Raw genomic sequence first — 9657 nt, 5'->3', positions numbered from 1 at the left:
CCAGAAGCCCGCTGTTCCGACATATAAGAATTTCATCATGGTTAACGCTGATATGGTTTCGCAGTGGCTGTGTGTGTGTGCGACCACATCAGGGGGCAGCTACGGAGGATTAAACCGATGTCACCAAATTAGGCAATTGCACCTTTACCGCATCATGGTTCCAGAGTGTGCCAAAATGACTTTACAAACTGCTGAGTGAGAAAAAAAAAAGAGCAATATCTGGGCCAAGCTGTGGGTGTGAAGTGAGAGGGTCGGCTCTCCGGCTATAGAGGAGCTCAATGCATCAGCATGCAGTGCTACTAGAAAGGTCATAACATACAATTATAGCTTGCGTCATGAAAGTGATATTCAAGTCACATTTTTTTTTAAGCTACTTCAAATGCTGATTAAATCCTTACAATGAATAATGATTGTTGATGTTGGAAAGTTTTATATTCCTGTGGAATCAGCTGGTCCCCCGAGCACTGGTCCTGATAGCCTGCTTTAGGGTGACTCCTTTTCCTTGCAGGGTCCTATGGGGCCACCCGATGTGTGTGCTAGCAAGCTGTGTGCGTCTCCACAAACACACAGGCACAGCAAGACTAGACAATTCCCTCCCCCCTGCTCCCCTCTCCTCCTTGCTTCTCCATGCTAATTGATGAACAGTCGCTGTAGACTGAGCTGTCCATTGTGATCTTGTACTGTATAGGAAGCTCAGGGAAGTGAAGCTGAGAGAGTTGGAGCTGTTCTGAAACATGATGACTGTCTTTGGGCAAGAATGTAAAGAAATGCTTTGGTGGGAAATGTATATATCAATGTATATCTAAATGTGTATCTGTTTGATTTGGATTAAATATTGGGGAAAAAAAAAGATTGGGAGTTTAAAGGAGAACTATGAGGCGAGTGAAAATCACCCAGCCTCATAGTTCTAGCCGACCTGTGACAATGAAACTCTCACAGGTCGGCTCAATAGATCAGGAAGTGAGTGAACACATAGCGTTGCTCGCTCACTTCTCGATCTATCCCTGCAGAGAGGCGTGACTGTCACTCACGGCTCCCTGCAGGGATTCCCCCTTCCCCGCTCCGATCCTCCAGCGCTGACTGGCGGAACAAACGGGGGAAGTGGCGGGTACAGCTGGCTCTGCCTCTAGATAGGCAGAGCCAGCTGTCAATCACTCAGCTGGGTGGATCTCGACAGCAATGTCGGGATCCGTCCCGGCTGCGGCGTCTCAGTATACCGCGAGCTGTAGCTCTGGGTGACGGGAGGACGCTAGTTTGTGTCCACCCGTTAACCTCAGGAGAACTATGGGGAAAAGTCCTGACCCCATAGTTCTCCTTTAATACTACTTACACTGTTTCTTCTTGTTAGAGTCAGCCCTTCAAGGGATCGTAACGGCCGGAGTGTTATATTAGCTTCCCGATCATGTGATCACTGTGGATTGCCTGTCACATGATCGGGAACCCGATCCTCACTATGTGAGCGGGAGCTGTTGGTATCAGCATGGTGACAGCATTGGGAGCATGCGATTGAGCACTCTGCCAGCACAAAACAGAAATGGCAGCCATATGCAAACATGTGGCAACCTGGCATAAAGCCCATCGCTGTGCTGCCAAATATATGCATACGGCCAGCGTTAAGGAGTTAAAAGGGAAAGTATCATGTACTTGTTAGTGAGAACATATTCTGTGTAATTAATGGAGTTACATAGTTGGGTTGAAAAAAATATACTGGGTGTATACTGACCAGAGACTGGTCCATTGAGGTCAGTTTGATTCAGAGGAAGGCCCTTAGACCCTAAGGTCTGATTTGATCTAGGGGAAAATTTCCCTTTTGATTCCCCCAAGGCAATCAAATGTTCCCCGGATCAACACTCTGCAGTTCTAATTCTTACAACTATTGGAACCCATTTATATGTGGAGTGCTAAGATAGACACTCAGCCCTTTATTTCAAAGCAATCCACTGACAAACAGATCCTCAAAAAAGTCTATTTTACTAAGTCTCTGCTATAGTTGCCCCCACATTCTTGCTGCGCCCTAACACAAGGCAAGTCTGCCTAGAACAGCCCTGGCCATAATATAAAATAACAGTAACTGTCATATCACATTAATCAGCCTTCTTGCCATTCATGGTTGCTAATGTAAGCGAAATCATAAACAGCACCTATATATATATATATGTAAATATATGAAATATATGACCGGCGCTTTTCGGTTTCACTCGCTAATCTTCGCCCGAGTGATTCATATTTGGCAGGGTGAGAGGAAGCCCGAGCCTTTTACTGGCACACTTTATCTTGGTTGATCAGATCAGGGGATGACAATGGCACCAATCTACGGTGGGGAAGTGATAATGGGGTTAACAGGAAGCAGATAAGTGGCAGCGTTTTAGCAAAAATTACTTTCTTTTTACTACTTTGCCTGGCATGTCCCCGCTGTTATTTAAAGTAAACCCAATGTCATCAAACTGCGGAGGCTGAAATGCGTAGACACAGCATGTGTAGAGACCCTGACAACGGACTTCTCTTATTTGCTCCCCTGTGGTCTGCCAGGTACAAATGAATCCACTCCTGTGTACAATGACACTTGCACATTGTCTGCAAGTGTTGCAGAGTAAATACAAGGTAACAAAGGGGGGAATGTATCAAAACTGGTGCAGACAAAACCTCGAGCAGATGTGCATGGCAACCAATCAGCTTCTCTCTTCAGTTTGATCAGTTAAGATTTGAAAATGAAAGAGAGAAGCTGATTGGTTGCCATGCACACCTGCTCCAGGTTTTGCCTGCTCCAGTTTTGATAAATTCCCATCAATGTGTTTTGTCTATAGATTACACAGGAAATAAAATCTATTTTGCAAGACAGTATTGGCAAAACAAATTCAGGATTGTCTCCGAAAAACAACGTGGGGAATTTTACTAAAGCTGCCCATACACCTTACGATTTATCGGCCGATTTCCGTATGCGATCGCGCTTTCGTCCGATATTTGTAAGGTTGATGGGCAGTGTACAACCGCAAATACTGTACAATCGATCGACTTTTGACTAACCAGCAGGTTTAAAAACTTGGATCGATCGTACGATTCTCGCATGGTTGGTGGTGTTTCTGTGCGTCAAAATTCGTACGAATTAACATTGCTCATGCGCAAACAAAAATAGGCGCGGTCGATTACCGCAATTCGTCCAGGTGTTTTTTTTTTCTTCACTACAGGCTGATTGAACCTTGCGATAATCGGTGAAGGAAGTGGGCCCGCCGTACGAAAATCGTATGACGGTTCAATCATCTGATGAAAGGTTTCGTCCGATGATCGCAAGGTGTATGGGCAACTTAGTCTGACAAAATCTGGAGCAACTGTGAATGGCAACCAATCGGCTTCCAGCTTTGATTTTCAAAGCTTGACTGAACAAGCTGAAGAAAGAATCTGATTGGTTACTATGCACATGTGCTTCAGTTTCTGCCTGCTCCAGTTTTAGTAAATCATACCCCCCAATGTATGTATTGCTTTGTTATCATAAACTAGAATTAAACTCTCATACTTTTTTACAATAATAAATCGAGATCAAAGAAACGTACATCGCCCAGCAAAGTATTTCTTTTTTTTAAATTTTATTTTAACCCAAGCACTTAGGCCCCATTCACACTTGGCGATTCGCAAATCGCGCGTTTGTCGCGTGATTTGCGATTTGCGCGATATCGCGCAAATGCTTGCATTGAGCAAGCTTGAATCGCGGCTAAATCAGCTCCAAAAAGGGTCCTGCTGTAGCGACGCACGACCCGCGACAGCAGGATAAATCGCTAAGTGTGAACGGGGCCTTATAGTCTTCATGTTCGTGAACAGCTCCAACTCTCTCAGCTCGGCTTCTCTGAACACCCTGTCCAGTACAAGATTAGACAGAGCAGTCTACAGCAGCTGTCCATGTACTAGCTTGGAGGAGGAAAGAGAAACAGCGGACAGGGGAGTTGTGTGCCTTGCTGTGCCTGTATGTTTGGAATTTATCAAAACTGGAGCAGATGTGCATGGTAACCAATCAGCTTCTCTCTTCAGTTTGTTCAGTTAAGATTTGAAAATGAAAGAGAGAAGCTGATTGGTTGCCATGCACATCTGCTCCAGTTTTGATCAATTCCCCCCTACTTACTGGAGCTTACTAGCATGCAGAAGGGTGGCAACATAGGACACTGCAAGGCAAAGGAGCCACCCTACTACAGGATATCAAGACCAGTGCTCAGGGGACCAGCTGATTCTGAAGGAAACTAAGGAGGGTTATTCACAAAGCTGCTGAAGGCAGCCGAGTGAATAAGCGAAGTGAAGTGAACAGAACGCTGTTCACTTCAGCTATTCACTTCAGCTATTCAGCTATTCACTTCGGCTATTCACTTCAGCCTTGTACGGCTTATTTCAGCTGTACATCGGCTGAAGTCAGCCGTACATCGGCTTGCCTCGGTTCAGCCGAACATGCTGTGCATGTTTGGCTGAGCCGAAGTGCAGAAGGAGTTCGACTCAGCCGACCCAACATCTGGCTATCTGGCATTCGGCTAGCTTTGTGAATAACCCTTTAAAACTTTTAAACATCAAGGAGCAGCGTCTAATGTAAGAGATTTCATCAGCATTTTAAAAAGCTTTAAAAAAAAAATTGACTTTCATATCACTTTAGTAACGACAAAGTTATCGCCAGATTAACAGGCCCACAACAGATATGTAAACATTGCTCTGGTCCATAAGAGGTGTAACAGGTATTAACTGAACTGGTTAAACTGGTCACCAGCAGTATTTTGTACATCAGCACATGGAGTGTTGCTATCGTATGATTTGGGCAAAGAAAGGTTAGAAAGGTGATATTATAACCTCGTCTGTCTAGCTCTGGGGTCAGCAACCTTAAACACTCAAAGAGCCATTTGGACCCGTTTTCCACAGAAAATAAAACTCCGGGAGCCACAAAACCCTCTTGACATCTAAAATGAAGATAACACTGAATATATCGTTTTTCACCTTCATGCAATGTATAGCATGTATATAGGTATATGTGGGCTTAGTAACGTACTGGACTCTGGGCTTAGCAACGCTCTGGGCTTAGTAACACACTGGACTCGGTGCTTAGTAACGCACTGGACTCTGTGCTTAGTAACGCACTGGACTCTGTGCTTAGTAACGCACTGGACTCTGGGCTTAGTAACGCACTGGACTCTGGGCTTACCTGAGACCCTGCAGAGCTCACCATAGATCCTGCACAGCCCATCTGAGACTCTCTATGGTGGGCTCTGCAGGGCCTCAGGTGGGCTGGTCGCCTGGGTCCCTTTCCCTGTACCTCCTCCCAACTCCTCTGACCTGCTGCTGCTGGGGCATGGCATGGCATTCCAACACTCTCTCAGCTGTTCCAGGGCAGATCGCCATCGCATTCCAGCATCGCAACGCCACCTTACGGCCTCTAACAGACCATCCAACAGTGAGTGATTCCTTCCTTTCATGACATCTATTATTGTGTATGATCCACCACATCTATTGTAATTTGTGACTACCCTTATCCAAGCAGGGCAGTAGCGCTTTGGACAATATTTTGTAGAAAGCTTCAATGTAACCATTCCAAATGAAAATAAGATATGAAAAGGACTCACTTAATAATGCGCACATCATAGACTGTGTTCAGTTCGGTTTCCTGTCCTGTATCCCACATACATGTCATCTCAGATGATAATTCTCCCAGAGAACATGATATATTTGAAGGTTGATCAGGAGGATCTAAAAGGGAAACAGATTACAGCAGATTAAAGCAGAACTTCAGGCAAAATGTATCATAACCCTTGCAGAGGGGCTATCCCCACACTTGTTTATTTTCTATGTTCTTTAACCACCCGTTCTAATGGGGCCCCCTTGCACCCCCAGGCCCACTGCAGTTGCATTGACTGCTATAGCTATAGTTACCCCACTGGTTGCAGATAGGGATGCACCGTTACTAGTATCGATATCGGTGCCGATACAGAGTATTTGGGCGAGTACTCCTACACATCCAAGTGCTCTGATGCCTTCCCCGATACCGGAACTTCCGGCCAGAGGAAAATTTCCTCTGACCGGCAGTGCTGTAGGGGAACATAGAGCCGGCTTCATGGGCAATCAGCATCAAGCCGGCCTAACAGCCGACTCCTTGCTGGTTGGCTGGGAAGCCGGCTTCCCGGCCAATCAGCATGGAGCCGGCTGAACAGCTGGCTCCTTGCTGACTGGCTGGGAGGCCGGCTTCCCGGGCCAATTAGCATGGAGCCGGTCAAACAGCCAGCTCGATGCTGATTGAGTGGAAAGCCAGCTTTTCAGCCAATCAGCATGGAGCCGGCTTTCTGGACAATCAGGAAGGCGGGTCTTTACTTGCCGCCTGACTGACTGTTTGGCCGGGAAGCCAGCTTGATGCTGATTGGCTGGGAAGCCGATTTTTTGGCTTCCTGATTGCCCGGGAAGCCGGCTCCATGCCAGCGGAAGCAACGCTATCGGCAAGTACCGAAAGCAAAATATCGATACTCGTACTCAATACTGAAAAAACGGTATCGGTGCATCCCTAGTTGCAGATAGTGAAAGAAATGTAAGATATTGTAGCCACTGATACAATACATACACATAACTATACTTCTTTCTTTTCTTAGAATGTTGGGTTGGACTAATGTGTATGGACTACGCACACACAGACACTTACTTCCTACATATAAGATTGCCGTTTCTATGACATGCCTCATGCCACATTTCAAGTAACAGTCAACGCTGAGTTGCCTTCTGACATTGGGCAGCAGCATGGAGGAAAACGTTTGGTTCATCCAATCCGGTTTCCTGCTATTGCTGTCTATATCAATCACAAACGATCCCCTCCCATTGCAGGGGTCCTTGGTCAATGTGCATATCACCAAGACATCTGATCCTTTCGGCACCACAGGGCCTGGTTTAAATATGATATCTCCATTCTGGATATATAAACCTGCAGGAATGAAAGATATATTTTTATATATAGAAGAAGTATTTGAGTTGGAAAATACTGCTAGGAATATTTTGCAGCTTACCAGTCCTTATAGGTAGTTGTCACATAATTTTTTTTAACCTGGTAGCTCAGGATGAATTTGAGTTTATTTGAGGCTGGAAGTGAGCTGTCGGTGCCGGCTCAATCAGTTATGTCCGGGGCATTCCCTGCACGTAAACAAAGGGGCGGTAAGCTGGTGACATCATCGACCTTATATGGCCACATGACTATATTTGGCCAGTGGCCTTTACCTAATATGGCCATATAAGGTCAATGATGTCACCAGCATCCAACCCCTGTGTTTATGTGCAGCTGCGGGGCAGGGAATGCCCTGGCTGCAGCTAATTGGGCCAGCACTGACAGCTTTCTTCCAGGTCTGGAGGAACTCAAGCTCAGCCCAAACCCGAGTTCATTCCTACTGGCAATCCTGCAAACGACATTTGTGGGTACACTTATTTCTCCAGGGGGCAGCCATGGTTGTCACACAGAATGGATTTCATGGAACATGGCTGCCTCTGTTCATCTGCATTGCCGTCCTGGCAAGATCAACAATCAGTACTTGCTGAAAAATCTTCATAGCCCGAAAAAAAGCTAATGTAGACCCAATATCTAAGGACTGGTAAGCTGCAATAAATTCAATGTTTGGCTTTAGGTTTAGATACGCTTTAAATTTGCATCTTAAGCCTTGGGCCTCGTTCACACCAGATACCAGCCTGCTTTTGGCCAGAACGCACTGGATCGCTTTGCGGTGGGCTCAGTATGTTGTGGGGCAGGAGGGAGTGCGGCGGTCCATTGAATTGAATGGCACCCTAGCCACGCCCACTGGCCGCAATGCGATTGGTCGCACGGGATCGCAAGGCACATTATGCCTGCGGTCGGGTCCGAACAAAATGCTGTAAGCACTATTTTGTTCGGACCGGACCAGACCGGACAGCAGGCATAAAGAGACATTGTCATTGAGTAAGGGCATAGTGGTCGTGTCTGCCGAAAGCCAACCCCACCAGCCAATGGTACTCAGTGACCTATGCTCAGTCCCTACCTCCTCACTGCAGAAATCCACCTTCAGTAAAGATGGTCTTGAAGCTTACCTGGGTGGATGACTGTCAGAGGCATTCACCCTTCACCACTCAGAAGCTCAAAGAGTCGAACCGCTAAATACACAGATGCAATACATAGATGGGAGCTGTTTAACCTGCCAAAGGATTTGTAATTACAGTTCTGCAGCTCGCTCAGCAAAGACCTGTCTGGAAGGGCAGAAGACCTGATTCTTCTCCGCTACCATTCAGTAACACCCACAGGTCTTGCCCCGCCCCCAGCCTATGACTGAACAGGGGAAGCAGAAGACTGATGAGTTTATAGCTCTGCTCTCTCCTCCTATCAGGAGTCCTTTGTTAGGACATGAGCACTGCAGCACAAATGACAGTTTTGTACTGAATATGTGTGCTGCTTCTACAGGGACTGCAGGAGGCTGAAACCAAATCAGATTCAGGTACTTACACCGCTTGCATTTAAAAATACATTGAATGATTACGGAGCAGCATTTGTGTCTTTTGTGCCTGCCCTGCTGTCCACCGTTAAAAAATCTCAGGACCAGCGATACGGAAGGTTCCTATTTATGATGATAAACTTGTCTTACCGTCAGACCCTGTCATTGTGAATAAATTAAATATGCAAATGATGCTCCATGTGGAAGGCGGAGCTCCCATATCTGAACGCGGCATACTTGCATAAGCGAAGCATCTTTACTCCTGCGAGAGAAGACAGAAGAAGGGGAAAAACACGAAAGTCTAGTAAATCAAAGTCTCTCTGAAAGTTCATGTTTACTGCACCATAAAAATCTAACACAAGCTGCTACCCTGTACACGGAGACATGCTCAGAAATAAAAGGGGACCTGTCATTTCTGCCTATTCTTCAGGCAGAGACTATATTTAAGGAAGACACTTAAAGTTTATGTAGACCCTAACAATGAGCTTCTCCTATTCAAAACTATTGCAGACCACATCTGAGGGTGGGGAAGCTGCAATATATCACATTTTTGTTCTTTGGTTTAGTTACATTTTAAAAATGTATAGGTTTTGGACATGTAAACCGGCAAAAAAATTGATTTGTTTTATTTTGGATTTTTCGTTATCTCGTTTTTCGTTATTCGGGTGCAAAAGTCCATTCGGTTCGGGATTCGAATTTCCGTTAATTTCGGATGTGGTCGTATTTACAAACAAATTTTCAATGCAGCAAAGTGACATGAGAGAAAAGATTGATAACATACCCTTTAGGTCTGTATTATGACAACTCGGCTCCCAGACCAGAAGGGCATTCAGGAGTTCTCTTTATGGAACCTGTCACCTCCAATACAAGAGTTCGAGCACAGCACTGTGCTGGAACTCCTGTGACAGCTGAGAGGGGAAGGTGTGTGTCAAGCCAAGAGCAATACTGAATCATTCTGAGAGGAAAGAATCTCAGTGCCTGGCATCACGTATTGATGTCATATTCAGAATGGAAAGATTTTTCAAACTGATTTATCTCCAAAGAAAACAGCAGAATATGGTAACATGCAGGGCTGGGTTTTGCCCCCAAAGCGGCTCCTACATGGCTTAGAATATTCTGATGATGCTTAAATAGGCTTATAGGAGACATTGGGGTTTCAATTGATGATGGGGGAGGGGGGGGGGGAAAGAGGGGTGACCATACAGTA

This window comes from Nanorana parkeri, unplaced genomic scaffold (assembly GCF_000935625.1).
Source record: "Nanorana parkeri isolate BGI_ZX_2015 unplaced genomic scaffold, ASM93562v1 scaffold1028, whole genome shotgun sequence".
NCBI lineage: Eukaryota > Metazoa > Chordata > Amphibia > Anura > Dicroglossidae > Nanorana > Nanorana parkeri.
Note: the sequence above shows the minus strand (reverse complement) of the source record.